The sequence below is a fragment of the Tenrec ecaudatus genome, chromosome 14 (assembly GCF_050624435.1).
Source record: "Tenrec ecaudatus isolate mTenEca1 chromosome 14, mTenEca1.hap1, whole genome shotgun sequence".
In the NCBI taxonomy this organism is placed as follows: domain Eukaryota; kingdom Metazoa; phylum Chordata; class Mammalia; order Afrosoricida; family Tenrecidae; genus Tenrec; species Tenrec ecaudatus.
In genome coordinates this window covers 12,258,316-12,275,090 of record NC_134543.1, presented here as the reverse complement: position 1 = coordinate 12,275,090, position 16,775 = coordinate 12,258,316, and the positions used below count along the sequence as shown (strand labels likewise).

Genomic DNA, 16,775 nt, shown 5'->3' with positions numbered 1-16,775 from the left:
TGTTCAGACTCACGCAACACATGCAATGACACCTAATGCAAGAAGATCATAGGCCAGCGAGTTGAAAGTCTTATGGATTCAATGGCAGTAAAAGCATTTAAGGGCTGGTGTGGGACTCCACATGGTTCCTCCAGCTCCAGGGCTCTGGCTCCATCAGCGTGGCTCCATGTAGCTTGACAACAGGAATGCCTCACAGGGAGTGTATGTTCTGCCTCCAGGGAAGAATATGGGAGCTTCCAGAATCCTCAGGAGAAGGCCATGCCCACCCAGTGGCCTCATTGGCTATGACCTGATGCACAGGCTAGAGTCCACCCCTTTGCAAGTTGACAAGACATCATGTAACTTCCATGTCAGTCAATTTAGGAATGCTTCACTAATCAGGCTTTTTGGATATAGATAGAATTATGATAGTCACCCTAAAGTCTATAAATATAAATAGAAATTTGTATATAGCTAGTCTACTTCTTACTTTCACAATAACATTCTATTATTCAAAGACAATTGAATTATGGTACTGTCAAAGAATACTGAAAATACCATGGGGAAGTTCCAAGAAGATGGTGATTGAATAACACACATCAGAGGGATTCCGCGGAAAGAAATACAGGAGCGCCACTGAGAGGGAAATTCTACTCTTCCAGGTCACAGGAGGAGCATGATAGATAAGTGGACTCAGATCCTCTAGGTTTTGAAGAGCTGTGGGCTTTTGGCTCACTACTGCAGAGTCGGCTGGGGCTTAGCTTTAGCCCACCACAGTTGTGGCTGGCCCAAGGGCTTTACTTCAACACAACAACTGCTGCGACCTTTTGGCAAGTTTTAAACCACTCCAGCCCCACAGACAGTCGGGGCTTATCTATTTCTTCACTTTTTTTGCTCTCTTATCTTTTTCCCACCACAGCTGTGGCTGGCTTAGTATTTTTTCTTTCCCCTCTCTTTACTTTCACATGCTACTGTGCCGCCAGAGCACTCCCCTCCACCTAGGGAAACCCTTCCTGCCTTCCACCCAGCTGGGGAAGCTCCCACCCGTCTTCTGCGGCCTAACACATGGCTGGGGGAAATCCAGCTTGCCTCCTCTGCTGCCCTCAAAGTGGCTGGGGAACTTCTACCACCCCCAAAACATCTGGGGGAACTTATGCCTCCTTAGTGGCTGGTGAAAATCCCACCTGCTTTCCAAGGTTCTCTAAGCAGCTGGGGGAACCCCTGCCCACTCTTTGTGGTGCTCCACTCATCTGGGGGAACTTCTTCTGCTCACTTTCCATGGTGCTCCATGTGGTTCAGGGAACTTCCTCCCACCCTCCTCAGTGCTTCACACAGTCTAAGGCAGCCCCCACCCCAAGCCCTCTCCACTCCTGTGGGAACCTCCACCGGACCTCCACGACAATCTTGCTGACTATGGAAATTCTGCCCACCATCAGAGGTGCTCTACACTAGAGTCGGAATACCCATCTTTCCTTTGTGGCACTCCCGTTGCAGTGGGTACGCCTGCAACTCTCTAAGGAGCTCCAAGCCACCATGGGTCACACCACCATGGCTTCCTGTGAGATTATCCTGCGCAGCACCATCCTTGCAGGCCCACAACTGCCCGACCAGTGTTCCCTGAGAGGGACATCCAACTTTCCCTCCTAATAACAGAACACTAGTTGGTTAGGGAAAGAGTGAAACCACAGGAAGATAAAGCAGCAACCCAACCCCCCCTAGCACAGTCAGTTGCAGGCAGTTCAAAAAAGCATTCCTACAAGTCTCCTAAAGAGAAAACCCAGTGCTCTTCGACTCTCTAGAAAATGGCACTGGGCTCCTCTAAAATGACACATAAATAGCAACCAGCCCCAACAGTCTTAACGATAAACAGGAGAAATCAAAGGCAATGTTGTAAGAAGTAGTGAACCTGACTACTACATGCATAGAAGAACCAGATATTGATCTACCACAAAGAAATCTTCAGAATGCTGCTTGGAGTCATACAGAATATGTGTGAAGCAATACAGAAAAAGGATGCAATGATAGAGGACAGCACACAAAGGGGAAACACAAGAGTTAAGGGATGAACACCAAAGGGAAATACAAGAAATAAGGGACAAGGTAACAAAAGCAAATAAGTTAACAGATATCATTATCAGACTAGAAGAAATGAATAACCAAACCAGTGACCTTGAGGACAACTGAGTAGACTTCTACAAATGGGAAAGACAGTCAAACAAGTTAATCAAAGAAGCTGAAGAAAACCTAAGAACAATGTCTTATGACATAAAGAGGAACAACATTCAAATAATTGGATTACCAGAACAAGACAGAACCAAGAAGTCAACTGTAATAACAGCTAGGGAATTCCTGGAAGAAAACTTCCTCAACTTAATGAATGAGAATTGGGCAACCATTCAGGAAGCAGAGAGGACACCAGGTAGACTGAATCCCAGGAAGAAACTGCCAACGCACACAGTAGTTAAATTATCTAACTTTGATGAAAAGGAGAAAATCATAAGAGCAGTGAGGGAAAAAATGTAGTCACCCATAAAGTTACTCAGATTAAAATATGCTCAGACATATCAGCAGACACCATGAAGAAGAGAAGGGAGTAGAGCAACATCTTCAAAGAGTTGAAAGAGAACAATGCCAACCCCCAAATCCTCCACCCTGCCAAACTATCAAGATAGATGGAAATGTATGAGTCCTCCCAAACAAGGAAAATCTCACCGAATAATATGAAAAGAAACCCAGTTCTACAAAATATTCTTACTGCCTCACTGTGGTCAGAAGAACAACATGCATTGAGTACAAATGGGAATGCCACATAGAGCAACTCCACCCAGAGATCAACACATCAAAAACAACCAGGAAGATAACATTGACTTAATATTGAAAAGACGGCAAGAATGTACACACTCACCCCTCACACACACACAACACAATGATAAGAAGGGAGGTAGGTAAATACTCAACACAAAAGGTACGAGATAACATCACAGAGTTCACAGATGGGTATAATAAGTCTGAATGTCAATGGACTGAAAAGACATGGACAAGAAGACTGGTTTAGAAACTATAACCCATTGATTTGTTGTCTACAAGAGACACATCTCAAGCTCGCAGATAAAAATAGGCTGAGACTTAAAGGCTGGCAAAAAATATATACCAAGCAAATGGCAATTCAAAGAAAGCAGGGGTTGCAATCCTGATCTCCGATAAAACTGATCTCAAGGTGAAAGTCATAATAAGAGATAAGGTGGGGCACTATATAATGCTCAAGGGAACAGTAGACCAAGAACAAGTGAGCATAATAAATATATACGTGCCCAACAAGTGACCAGCGAACTTGATCAATCGCACGCTCTAAAAGTTGAAAAATGAAATCACAGGTTCAACAGTCATAGTAGTAGTAGGTGACTTTAATACACGGCTCTCTGAGAAAGATCACAAGGAAAGACGCTTAACAAGGAAGCTACCGAACTTTACATCTAGGCAACTTGATGTAATAAATATTTTTAGAGTTTTTCACCCAAATGCAAAAAAGTTCACATTCTTTTCAAGTGCTAATGGCACATACTTGAAGATAGACCACATGCTGGGGCAAAAGTTGAACCTGTGTAAATTCAAGCACATAGAGATCACTCAATCTTCCCTTTCGGACCACTCTGCAGTAAGGCTGGAAATCAACAAAATGAAGGCTAAATAAACAAGGGAAAATAATTGGAGGATGAATAACTCCCTACTGCAAAATGAGTGGGCACTGGTCCAGATCAGAGACTAAATTAGGAAGTTTTTAGAAACCAATGAGAATGAGAATACAATGTATCAAAACCTTTGGGACCCAGCAAAAACAGTTATCAGAGGATGTTTGGAAGTGATAAATGTACACATGAAAAAGGAAGAGATTTATGATTGACATTTTGTCATGAAATCTCTAGCAATGAGAGCAAAGTCAACAGAATAATCTTACAATAGCAAGTGAAAAGAAATATAAAAAAAACCAAGGCAGAGATAGATGAGTGGGAATACAAGAAAACAATGCAAAAAACAATGCAGCAAAAAAAGCGGATTATTTGAAAGGATTAGCAGAATTGATAGACCATTGGCAAACCTAACCAAAGAAAGGAGGGAAAAAACAACCACAGCCAACATGAGGAGTTAAATGGGGGAAAATACAACACTCCCTAATGAAACTAAGAGGTTAATTACACAGTACTACAAAGACTTCTACTCCAAAGAATTTAACAACTTGGAAGACATGGACAAATACCTAGAAAAACAATCCCTCCATAGATTATCCCAGATGTATGTAAGAACCTCGACAGACTCATAACAATAGAAGAAATAAAATCCAGAAGAGAAAACAATGGGACCAATGGTTCCATGGGGACATGGGAGAGGGGGAGGTGTGGGAAAGGATGGGGGATGTCAACAAACCCAGGGACAAGGGAATAACAAGTGATCTAAAATTGATGGTGAGGAGGGTATAGGATCCCTGGTAGGGGTTGATCAAGGACAATGTAGCCAAGAGGAATTACTGAGACCTAAATGAAGGCCGAACATGATAGTGGGACAAGAGGAAAGTAAGAGGAAATAGAGGAAAGAACTAGGAAGCAAAGGAAATTTTTAGAGGTCTAAATGCAGGTACGTACATATGTAATGTATTCATATATAACGATAGGGAAATAGATCTATGTATATATACTTATATGTTACGTATTAAGGTATCAGATGGACATTGGGCCTCTACTCAAGTACTCCCTCAACTCAAGGACATTTTGTTCTAATAATCTGGCATTGTGTGATGTTCACCTTCCTAACACGATTGCTGAAGCCCAAGTGGGTGCACAAGCAATGGGGTGATGAAAGCTAATCATGCCCGGCTACTAAAAGATACAGTATCTGGGTTCGTAAAGGCTTGAAGATAATCAAGTGACCATCTAGCTGAGAAGCAAAAATGCCCACAAGGAAGGAACACACCAGCCTCTGTGATCATGAGGTGTTGATGGTATCAGGCATCAAAGACCCAGAATCAAAATAGCATATCAATGTGAATGTGTGGGAGTGAGGAGTGGAGCCCCAAAGCCCATCTGTGGACTATTGGACATCTCCTTACAGAAGGGTTACAAGGAAGAGACGAGCCAGTCAGGGAGGAGGATAGCACCGATGAAACGTACAACTTTCCTCTAGTTCTTTAATGCTTCCTCCCCCCACTATCATGACCCCAATTCTACCTTACTAATCCGGCTAGAACCGATCAAGTACACGGGTACAGATAAAAGCTTCAAACACAGGGAATCCAGGACAGATAAACCTCTCAGGACTAATAATGAGAGTAGTGATACCAGGAGGGTAAGGGGAAGGTGGGAGGAGAAAGAGGGAGGTGATCACAATGGTCTATATATAACTCCCTCCCAGGGGGATGGACAACAGAAAAGTGAGTGAAGGAGAAATCAGTCAATGTAAGACATGAAAAAAATAAATAATTTATAAATTATCAAGGGTTCATGAGGGAGGAAGGGTGGAGGAAGGAGAGGAAAAACACCAGGAGCTGATTCCAAGGGCTCAAGTAGAAAGGAAATGTCTTGAAAATTATGATGGCAACATATGTACAAATGTTCTTGACACAATGTATGTATAGATTGTGAAAAGAGCTTTATGAGCCCTGAATAAAATGATTAAAAAGACCAAAACAATAGATAGATAAGGCTATCATGGCACTAAACAATCCCCTGGGCCAGATGGCTTCACAGGAGAATTTTACCAAACTCTTCCAGAGCATAGAAAGGGACGACAAACTCCCAAACTCTTTCTATGAAGCTAGTATAACACTAATACCTAAAGTGGGCAAGGATCCCACAAGCACTGGGAACTATAGACTGATATCCATAATGAACACTGATGTAAATATTCTGAACAAAATTTTGGCCTTTATAATACAAAAGTGTGTGTGTGTGTGTGTGTGTGTGTGTGTGTGTGTGTGTGTAGGAAGATAAGAGGAGCTGATCCCAGGGGCTCAATTGAAAGTAAATGTCTAGAAAAGAACAATGGCAATATATGTACAAATATGCCTGATACAATTGATGCATGGATTGTAACAAGAATTGTAAGAGCCCCCAATAAAATGATCTTAAAAAAATACAAAAGTATATAAAATGAATGATTCATCATGACCAAGTAGGATTCATTCCAGGGATGTAGAGATTGTTCAATATCTGAAAGTCCATCAACATTATTTGCTACAATGACAAGAAAAATGTTAAGAACCACATGATAATATTGATAGATGAAGAAAAGCATTTGACAACATCCAACACCCATTCCTGTTTAAAATACTCAAGAAAATAGGAAATGGAAGGAAAATTTCTCAATATAATACAAGCCATATATGAAAAACCAACAGCCAATGTAGTAGTGAATGGAGAAAAGACAAAAGCATTCCCACTGAAAAAGGGGACTTAGTCAAGGGTGCCCCTTGCCCCTTTTTATTCAGCATCGTACAGGAAGTCCTAGCTAACAGCATAAGGCAAAGGAAAGACATTAAAGGAATTCATCTGGGGAAAGAAGAGGTGAAACTATCAGTATTCACATGATTTTATATATAGACAAACCCGAAAGCTCCACAAGAGGAATGCTGGAAGTGATAGAGGAATATGGCAGAGGGGCAGGATACAAGATCAACAAACAGAAGTCTATAGGATTGCTATATGTACTAGACAATATATCATGGAAGAGGAGATCAGAAATGTAGTACCCTTCACAATAGCAAAACACAAATGGAAATATCTAGGGATATACCAAACCAAATCAAACCAACAAACAAAAAACCCCCAAATGGAAACCTACAAAGCCAAGGAAAATGACAAAATATTAGTATAAGAAACTTCTACCAATGGAAAAATATCCCATGCTCACGGACCAGAAGGCTCAATATAGTGAAGGTATCAGTACTACTCAAGGCACTATATAAATTTAATGCTATCCCAATACAAACACCGACATCTTTTTTCAAGGAATTGGAAAAACTGACTACCAACTTCATATGGAGAGGGAAGAAGCCCCAGATTCTCAGGGAACCCCTCAAGAAGGACACAGTGGGAGGGCTTGCTCTACCTGACTTTAGCACTTATTATACAGCCACAGTGGTAAAAAAAAAAAAAAAAAGCATGGTATTGGTATAATGACAGATATTCAGCCCAGTGGAAAAAGACAGAAAATCCAGAAATAAAAACATCAGCATACAGAAAACTGATCTTTGATAAGGGCCCCCAAAATATAAAATGGGAATTGGATGCCCTCTTCAACAAATGGTGCTGGAAAAAAATGGACATCTACCTGCAGAAAAATGAAGCAAGACCCTCACCTCACTCCATGCACAAGAATAACGTCGAGGTGGATCACAGGCCTCGAAGTAAACCCCCAAACTATTAGGGCCATCATGGAGGGAATTGGGACAAACCTATGAACTCTGGGGCAGGGAAATCACAGGTTATTGGAAATAGGGAAGGACACAAACACAGAGGAGGCACAGATTGGCAAGTGAGATATACTGAAGATAACACATCTGTGCACATCAAAAGACTTTTCCGAGAGAGTAATGAAGGAGTTCTCAAACTGGGAAAACATCTTTAGCAACGACACATTAGACAACGGGCTTATTACTAAAATATACAATCCTCTGCTAGCCTACAACAAGAAAAACAAAACAACAAAGAGCCCACTGAGGAAGTAGGCAAAAGACCTGAACAGAAGTTTCACAAGGGTGGAAATCGGAATGGCAAATAAAGACATGAGAAAATGTTCCCGATCTTTAGCCATAAAGGAAATGCAAATTAAAACAACTATAAGATACCACCTAACACCCTCAAAGATAGCCCAATTAAAAAAATCAGACAGCAACAAGTACTGGAGGGGCTGTGGTGAGATAGGAACTCTCATCCACTGCTGGTGGTCCTGTAGGTATGTCTAGCCACTATGGAAATTGATCTGGTGATACCTAAACAAATGGAAATCCAGCTACCATATGACCCATCAATCCCCCTACTGGGCATATACCCACAAGAAATAAGAAACAGACGAAGACCAGACATCTGTGCTCCAATGTTAATCGCAGTGCAGTTCACAACTGTGAAGACCTGGAAACAATCTAAATTTCCATCAACTGACAACTGGATTGAAAACTGGTATATCCATACAATGCTGTACTATGCAGCCCTAAAAGCAGCAATGAATGCATGGAGCACATTGTCTCATGGGGATAGTTGGAGGAAATAATGCTAAGGAAAGTTAGCCAAGCACAAAGAGACAAGTATAACATGAGTCCACTGAGGTAAGCGCAACAATTCCATTGGGCATAGAGGATAAGCTACTTCATGCATAACTCCTCGGTCAAGGTCCAGGCACTTTGGCAGGGGTCTGACTCAACTCAGGGATGAACATGGAAGCCAACTAAAAGGGAGGGGAAAAGAGGGGAAACCCAAGGGTGATGGGAAACAGGGCACTGATATACCCATGGGGAGAGTATTGTTTATGTCTCCACAAGAAAAGGAGAGAGGGACATGACCCAATGAAAGTGCCTAGCCTTGAGGGCAATACACTGGCTTGGAGCACCAAACTAACAGAGAGGATGATGGGGCAGGCCCAAGCCTAGCTATGTTGACCCCCTCCCCAGAAGAAGGCAATATAGCGGACAGCACTGAAGATATAGCCCGGGTAGAGAGGCGGGCCTGTACAGACCACACAGGAGTGAACTAAGAGGGAGAGGGGTGGGGAGAGCGAGCGAGAGAGTGAGCCTCATCATGGCCCTCCAAGGCCCAGGGATGACATCCCTGCTCAGAGCAGCCAAAGCACAGAGAGGACCGTAGGGTCGGCCCCACAATGAGACATGCCATTCCCTTACTGACTCATAGTGCTATAGGGACAGCATTGGAAGACACTGTGTGGGAAAATGTGCCTGGTCCATCCCATGCACAGCGGGGTGAAATGTAAAGGGGTGCAACAGGGCAGCAAGGGGAGCAAAGTAACCAAGTCCCCGAGGAATCCCGAAGATAGACTTCTGACTTGGGGGACAGGGCTTGGCACCTCATCAGACTTGAACAGAAAGCATACATAAGGGTCAGCAGGGAGACCTGGAACTATCATTTTTTCTTTTGCAATATATGTCTATCTAGGTAGGCAGGACGAAAGTCCGGAGGAGAAAACAAGGAGACTGGTGGTTCTGGGGGCACATGGGAGAGGAGAGCGCAGGGAGGAGGGGTGGGAGTCAGCAACTCAGGGATAAGGGAACAACAAGAGATCTAAAATTGTTGGTGAGGAGGGTGTATAATGACTGGTGGGGTTTAATCAAGCATTATGTATCCGAGAGGAATTACTGAGAGCCAAATGGAGGGTGAGCATGATACCGGGATAGGAGGAAGGTGATAAGAAATAGCGGAAAGAAATAGGAGACAAAGCTATTTACAGAGGTATAGCTATGGGCATGTAATATGCAATATACTAATTTATAAGGATAGAGGCCGATGTACATATATATCTATGCATGAAGCATTATGACAGCAGATGGACTTTGGGCCTCTCCTCAAGGCCTCCCTTAACACAAGAACACTTTGTCCTAATAACCTGGCACTCTTTGATACCTTCCCAATACGATTGCTGAAGACAAAATGGGTGCATAAGCAAATGTGGTAAAGAGAGTGGCTGATGCCCAGCTATCAAAAGATATAGCGTCTGAGGTCTTAAAGGCTTGAAGTCAACAAGTTGCCATCTATCAGGGATGCAAATAAGACCACACGGAAGAAGCACACCAGTCTATGTGATCATGAGGTGTTGATGGGATCAGGCATCCGTTATCAAAAGATCCAAAACAAACAACTATATTGATGTGAACAAGTGGGTTTGGAGAGAAACCTGTAGAGAAACAGATATTTGATTCTTTAGAGAATCAGATATCCCCTGTCAGAAGGGCTATAAGGAAGGGATGATTCAACCAAGGTGCAGTATAGCACTGATGAAACACAGGTCATTCCTCCAATTCATGAATCCTTCCTCCTCCCCCCGCCCCCACCGACCACACCCACACCCACTACCATGACCCAGTTCTACCTTACCAATCTGGATAGACCGGAGAAAAGGCATTGGTGCAGCTAAGAGCTCTTGACACATGGAATTCAGGACAGATAAACCCCTCAGGAACAGTAGTGGGGGTAGCTATATCATGAGGGGAGGGAGCTGGGTAAGGAGGGGGAAGGGGGGAAAGGGCAAACCCATCACAAGATTGGATATATAATTCTCCACCCCCCAAGGGGATGAATAACCACAAAATGTGGGTGAAGGGAGACAACGGACAGTGCGAAATATGAAATAATAATATATAATTGATCAAGGATTCACGTCAGTGGGAGATTTGGGGGAGGGAGGGGAAAAAGAGGAGCTTATATCAAGGGCTCAAATAGAAAATGTTTTGGAAACGGTGATGGCAACATATGTATAAATATGTTTGTTACAACTGATGTGTGTAATGTTGTAAGACCTGGAAGAGCCCCCAATAAAATGATTTTTTTAAAAAGGCCCTGACACCAAGGGCTTAAGCAGAAAGAAAAAAGAACACATCATGGACTGCCAAAAGGACAAACAATTCTGTCTTGGAAGAAGTATGGTCAGAGTGCTCCTTAGGGGCCAGGATGGCAAGACTTTGTCTTACAGAAGACACACTGTCAGGAGAAACCAGTCCCCGGAGAAAGACATCATGATTGGAGAAATAGAGGAGCAGGGAAAAGAGGAAGACTTCCGACGAGATGGATGGACACAGTGGCTGCTACGATGGGCTCAAACTTAAGAACAATTGTGAGGACGGCACAGGACCTTCTGTTGTGCACAGGATGGCTACGGGTCGAAATGGACTCAATGGCACCTACCAACACAGACAATCACTCCTCTAACCCCTATTTCTCCTGCAAGTGTATGGGTACTATTAATTATAGTAAGCTGATTCCTTCAGAAGACAAACTGAGAAGTATGTTCTCAATGTAAAAGACTGTCAGGTAATTGTTGCCACAAGAAAATTCCGATACAGTTCAAACAAAACAAGCCTTCACACCAGTTTCTGACTGCAGGCCATATACTTGGAGCATCTCCATACTAAGGAGTTTAATGAGGAAAACGTCTTGGGAAAGATTGTTTAGCCTAATGCCTTCTTCACTAACCAAGGAAGCCTGAGCTGAAGGGGTGGACGGTTGGCCTGACGATTCCCCTGCAGCCATTCCGCTGTAACTACGGCACCTCACCAGTGTCCTCAGGGGGGGACTTTTGTTTCACATGCAGGTTGTGGCTCCACAGACCTGGAGTGGGACCTGAGATTCATCATGAGAGCCCCATGCTGCTCATCCGAGGACCACCTCTTGAGTAGCGAGGGTGAGGCTGTTCATTACGAGAAGCCACTGAATTAATATGATGTTACTATTTGCTTCCATCCAATTAACTGACCCAAGACATGGCATTTTCAATCACCTCGTGTGCATGTAGAAGTCTGCAGAAGAATAGGTGAATGGGAATTGTGGGGCTGGCAAAGCATTGGGAACGTACTGTGGACTGCCAAAGACACAAACAAACCTGTCTTGGAAAGAAAATAGCCAGAATGCATCTTAGAGGCAAGAATGGTCAGACTTGGGACTCACCTACTTTGGACATGTTGTCAGGACAGACCAGTCCCTGGAAAAAAGACACCATGCTTGGTCGAATAGAAGGGCAGCAGATCAAAGAAGGCCCTTGACAAGATGAATCGACACAAGGGCTGCAGTCGTGGACTCAAACATAAGAAAAATTGTGAGCAGGGGCAGGACTGGGTGGCGGTTCTGCAGTACCTAGGATTGCTATGAGCCAGAACCTGAAGGATAGCCCCTAACAACAACAACAACATTTGCTTCCATCAAACCGAATCAGTGGAGTCGACTAGGTTCCAACTAATATGGCCTATTTTAAAACTAAACAAATTAGAATATGATGGCAGTAGTGACAGATTATAGAATGAAAACAATGAAACAATTAAAAATCCAGAAACGGTCAAAATAATCAGCAATTAGTGTAATAAGATAAGGCTGTATTTTGAAATCGGCAAAGAAAGTATATGTTATTCAATAAAATGATGTTGGAACAACTCTTACCCACCACCTGCGACATTACCAAAGCAAAATGCAAACAATGAAAGTTAAAATCATGAAATTGAGCTCTCCAATTACATGAAAGAAACAGGGAAGGGAGGCATGTAATTAATGGGAAAGGATTTCTAAAAGTTTTAAAAGGACATGATTGGATTTTTGCCACATGCTGGTCCAGTGTGTCCCTTCACTTCCTTCCTCTGACTCTTGTTTGCTCAATAGAAGTTACAAAATACGATAGACCAGGGGCCAAACTCGGGATCTCACAGGACGGCTGTGCTGCCCTGCAGGATTTCAAGGTCACCCAGTGTTTGCTGGCAGAACCAGTGCCTGGCATCAAAGCAGAACCAGAAGAAAGCAACGCTCATTATTCTCATGTGGTTGTTGCTGGCCCCCAGAATTCCCCCTTTGAAGGAGGGGCTTTTAAACAGGAACTCTTCCTTCCAGAATTCCCAATGGCATTCTCAATGGCAGCTCCTAAAGAACGGTTCATGACCCAGTGTACCACCCCAATGTAGACAAGTGGGGAAGAACATGTTTAGATATTTTGAAAGGTAAGTGGTCCCCAGCACTGCAGATCTGCACAGTTCTGCTGTAAATTCAGGTTATGTCAAATGATCCCAATCCAGATGATCCAGTAGCCAATGCTGTAGCCGAGCCCTGGAAGAGCAATGAAGCCCAAGTCACAGAAACAGCTAGAGCACAGACTAGACTCTATGCCAGGAATCACATTTAATAGATCTGATCATCACAGGTGCATCACTTCTCCTGTTCTGCCAAGACTTCTTCCCCCCTTTTGGGGGGGGTTTGCATTTAATGAGCACAGTCTTAGAACCATTATAGAGTAAAAGCCCAGACATCTTTAGTCCTTTGGTGATTCAACATACATTCAAATATCCGCCTTTCCTGTTCACGGTTGTACAGCACGACCAGAGGTTAGAAGTATCTTCTGGATTGTTGATAAATGTTCGAAAGCAGTGGCCCCTCTGCTTTTATTAATTTCTCCCCCATCCTGGTCTACCTACTGAGCACTGTGAATGAAGGCAGTCGTCAGGGTTAGCTGCAGGGGCCTGGGTGTTTTTCTTTATTTTACTTTTTGAGGTGCGGGAGGTAGTTTTACATTTATGGGCTCCTCTCCCCGCTTCTATGGTGCTTTAATTGCACTGGTTAAAGCAGCGAACCAGTTGTTCCTTAGACTCCACCCGCTAGCCAAGTCGAACTTCCTATAGATGATGTCGGTGGACAAGCTTGATTGATTGAACCAAAATGGGAACATTGAACAAACATCACAGCCCTCACTACTCCCATTGTGACTTTGCTGTCAAGCATAGACTCCTTCCTTCAAGAAAAAGCTTGTGACCATTTTGTATGGTTCATCTGGAAACTTATGTCAATCTTATGTTTTAGTGAAATATTTTTTTGTTATTCTAAAAACAAAAGCAACAAAGTGTGGAAGTTTGGCTAGATAATCTGCAGTGTAATTGATTTCACATGCAAATAAAATTTTGCTGAAGATCATCCAACAGTTGCAGCAGTATATTGACAGAAGATACACGTGGTTCGGACTGGATTCAGAAAAGGACATGGAACAAAGGAGATCATTACTATGTCAGATGAATCTTGGCTCAAAGCAGAAAATACCAGAAAGTTGTTGACTTGTGGCTTACTGACTACGCCGAGGCCTGTGACGGTGTGGATCATAATAAACTATGGATCACCTTGAGAAGAATGGGAATTCCAGAGCACCTCATTATGTTCATGAGGAACTTGTATTTATGAGGCTCGAGAGGCAGTTGTTCGATCAGAACAAGGGGATATTCCATGATTTAAAGTCAGGAAAGGTGTGCATCAGGGTTGTATCCTCTTACCATGCTTACTCAATAAGTATGCTGAGGAAATCATCAGAGAAGTTGACTTGTATGAGGGAGGATGTGGCTTATGGGAGGAAGGCTTATTAGCAACCTGCGGTATGCAGATGACACAACCTTGCTTGCTGAAAGTGAGGAATTGAAGCCCTTGCTGATGAAGATCAAGGACTGTAACCCACAGTAAGGGTATGAGGCAATGTAAAGAAGACTCAAATGTCACAACTGGACCAAACAGGTAAACATCATGATAAATGGAGAGCAGGTTGAGAGTGTCAAGTTTTTGTTCCTTGCTTGGTTCCATAATCAGTGCTCATGGAAGCAGCAGTCAAGAGATGAAAAAACGCATTTCATTGTATAAATCTGCTGTGCTAGATCTCTTTAAAATGTTAAAAAGCAAGGGTTGTTTTGGAACACTCAAGTGTGCCTGACCCAAGCCATGGTATTTTCCATCACCTCATATGCATGGACAGTTGGACATTGAATAAGGAAGATCTAAGAAGGTTGATGCACTTGAACTATGGTCCCAGAGAAGAATACAGAGGATACCACAAACTGAGAAAAGGACAAACACATCTGTCTTGGAGGCAGTACAGCCAGAGTGTTCCTTAGAGGCAAGGATGACAAGACTTCATCTCACATTCTTTGGACATACTGTCAGGAGAGACCAGTCCCTAGCGAAGGACATCCTGCTTGGTAAAGTGGAGGTGGGGCTGAGTGGGAGCAGCAGGAAAGAGGAAGGCCCTCAAAGAAGTGGACTGACAGAGTGGCTGCCACAGTGGACTCAGGCACAGAAACAATTGTGAGGATGGTTGGTTCTGTTGTGCACAGGTTGGAAGCCACTCGATGGCACCTACCACAACAGTGATGGAAATAGATGTCCTCCTCGTTCTTCCAAACCATTTCATTTGAATTTATGGACACTGAATTTGGGTATTTTGGTCAGATAAGGCTTTTGAAAAATAGTCTTTCATTATGCTTTGCATATATGCATAACACATATTTATTGTACAGGCTTTCTGAGTTTTCTATGATCTCAAATTCTTGCTTTCCGTACTTGTTGATGCTCCCTTCTGTCAGATCGTTTCCTTACATAGTGCTGAGGTCTTTCCCCTCAAGTCACGTTCGCTAGAGAAGGGTGTAACCATGGAGCTCCCCGTAACATTATGGAAGTACAACTCTGTGTGTGTGTATCTGTGTGTGATGGCCTATTTGTTATCATTTTATCTCAGTTTTGGATTTTAGCATCTGGTGGAGGGTTTCTGGATGGAATCGTCTTGGAGTTTGAGAGACAGAACGATTTGTTCCCTGTCCTTTGAGTCCATGGAGATGGTTACCTTCCTGTTCTTCCCCCACTCCCCACCTTTGGGCCCTTGGGCAAGCTCTTTCTGAACATCGCACCATGATTTGGTGCTCTCCTCTTTACTTGAAGGGCTCAGTTCCAACGACTCCAAAGTCACATCATCTGTTAAATCTTGGATTCAGACTCAGCATCCTACCCGCCTGGCTTATATCCAAGCCTCATATCTTCCAGGATATCACACTTTTGCTACTTACTTTGCTTTTGTGTTCTCTCTTCATTTCAGTGACAGATTTTTTTTTCTTCCATTTTTTTCCTTCCTACCTGCACTCCCATTTTCATACTTTTCTTTCAAGCTCATTTACTAAAAAAATTTTTGTTTAATTTTATTCCAGCATACCACTTGTCCAGAATTCTTAATAAAGTTTTGTATATAAGAATAAACTAAATTCTGGGGTCAGAAGGGGGAAAAGAAGAGAATTCTATGTAAAAGCTCCCTCCTTTTTTTTCCTGCTTGAAAAGACATGCTTGAAATAACTATCAGAAATACTTAAGCACAGGCTAGGAGGGGCAGTTCCCAGAACCCCCCAGGACCAGTGGGGAGATGGTCATAAAGGTCAGTGGACAGACCTGAAAATATTTAAGCTTTTTCTTCTTTTATTTTTTTGCTAGCTATTATTATTTTCTTTATATATATACATATACATACATATATTTCTCCTTTAATTCATTTTTTGTTTTCTTTTTGTATTTTCTTCGTTATTGTTGGTTTGCCTACTTATATAAGATAGACATGGGAAGCCAGTCTTCAGGGGGAAGAGGCAGTAGGGGAAGGGAGCAGGGAGCAAACAACGCCATAGACAGGGGAACAACTAGGGAACTAAAATCAACAACAAGGAGGATGTAGAGATCCTTGGGGGTGTTGGAGCAACAGCAATCTAGCGGAGAGGAATTACAGAGAGGCAGAAGAAGAGTGAGTGTGATGGTGGGAGAGGAGAAAGGTAAAAGGAAACAGAGGAAAGATATAGGAAGCAAAGCTATGAATAGGGATACAAACATAGGTGTGCACTTATGCAAACATATCAATTCTTAAAAATAGAGGTATTGTCATAAGTACATATATTTATATGGCAATACATTGAAGAAGTGGGTGGACTTTGGGCCTCTGCTCAAGCCCTCCCTCAACACAAGACCACTTTGTAATAAGAACCTGGCATTTTGTGATGCTCACTCTCCCCACATGATCGCTGAAGACAAATGGGTGCATAAGCAAACGTGGTGAAGAAAGCTGTTGAAGCCTGGCTGTAAAAAGATATAGCATCTGGGGTCTTAAAGGCTTGAAGGTAAACAAGCGGCCATCTAGCTCAGAAGCAACAAGCCCACATGGAAGAAGCACACCAGCCTGTGTGATCAGATAACAGGCATCAGAAGACCCAAAACAAAAAACATATTGTTGAGAACAAGGGGGGTCACAGCAGAGACCCAAAAGCCATC

General features: G+C 42.9%; 1 protein-coding gene and 1 pseudogene across 1 annotated transcript in view; one reads left to right on the top strand and one right to left on the bottom strand.

Annotated features, from left to right (window-relative positions):
• Positions 1 to 16,775, bottom strand: part of CATSPERB (catsper channel auxiliary subunit beta) — a 147,149-nt gene that overhangs the window by 30,485 nt on the left and 99,889 nt on the right. The gene's annotated exons all lie outside the window — the stretch shown is intronic.
• Positions 10,858 to 12,852, top strand: LOC142426050 (ubiquitin-conjugating enzyme E2 N pseudogene; annotated as a pseudogene).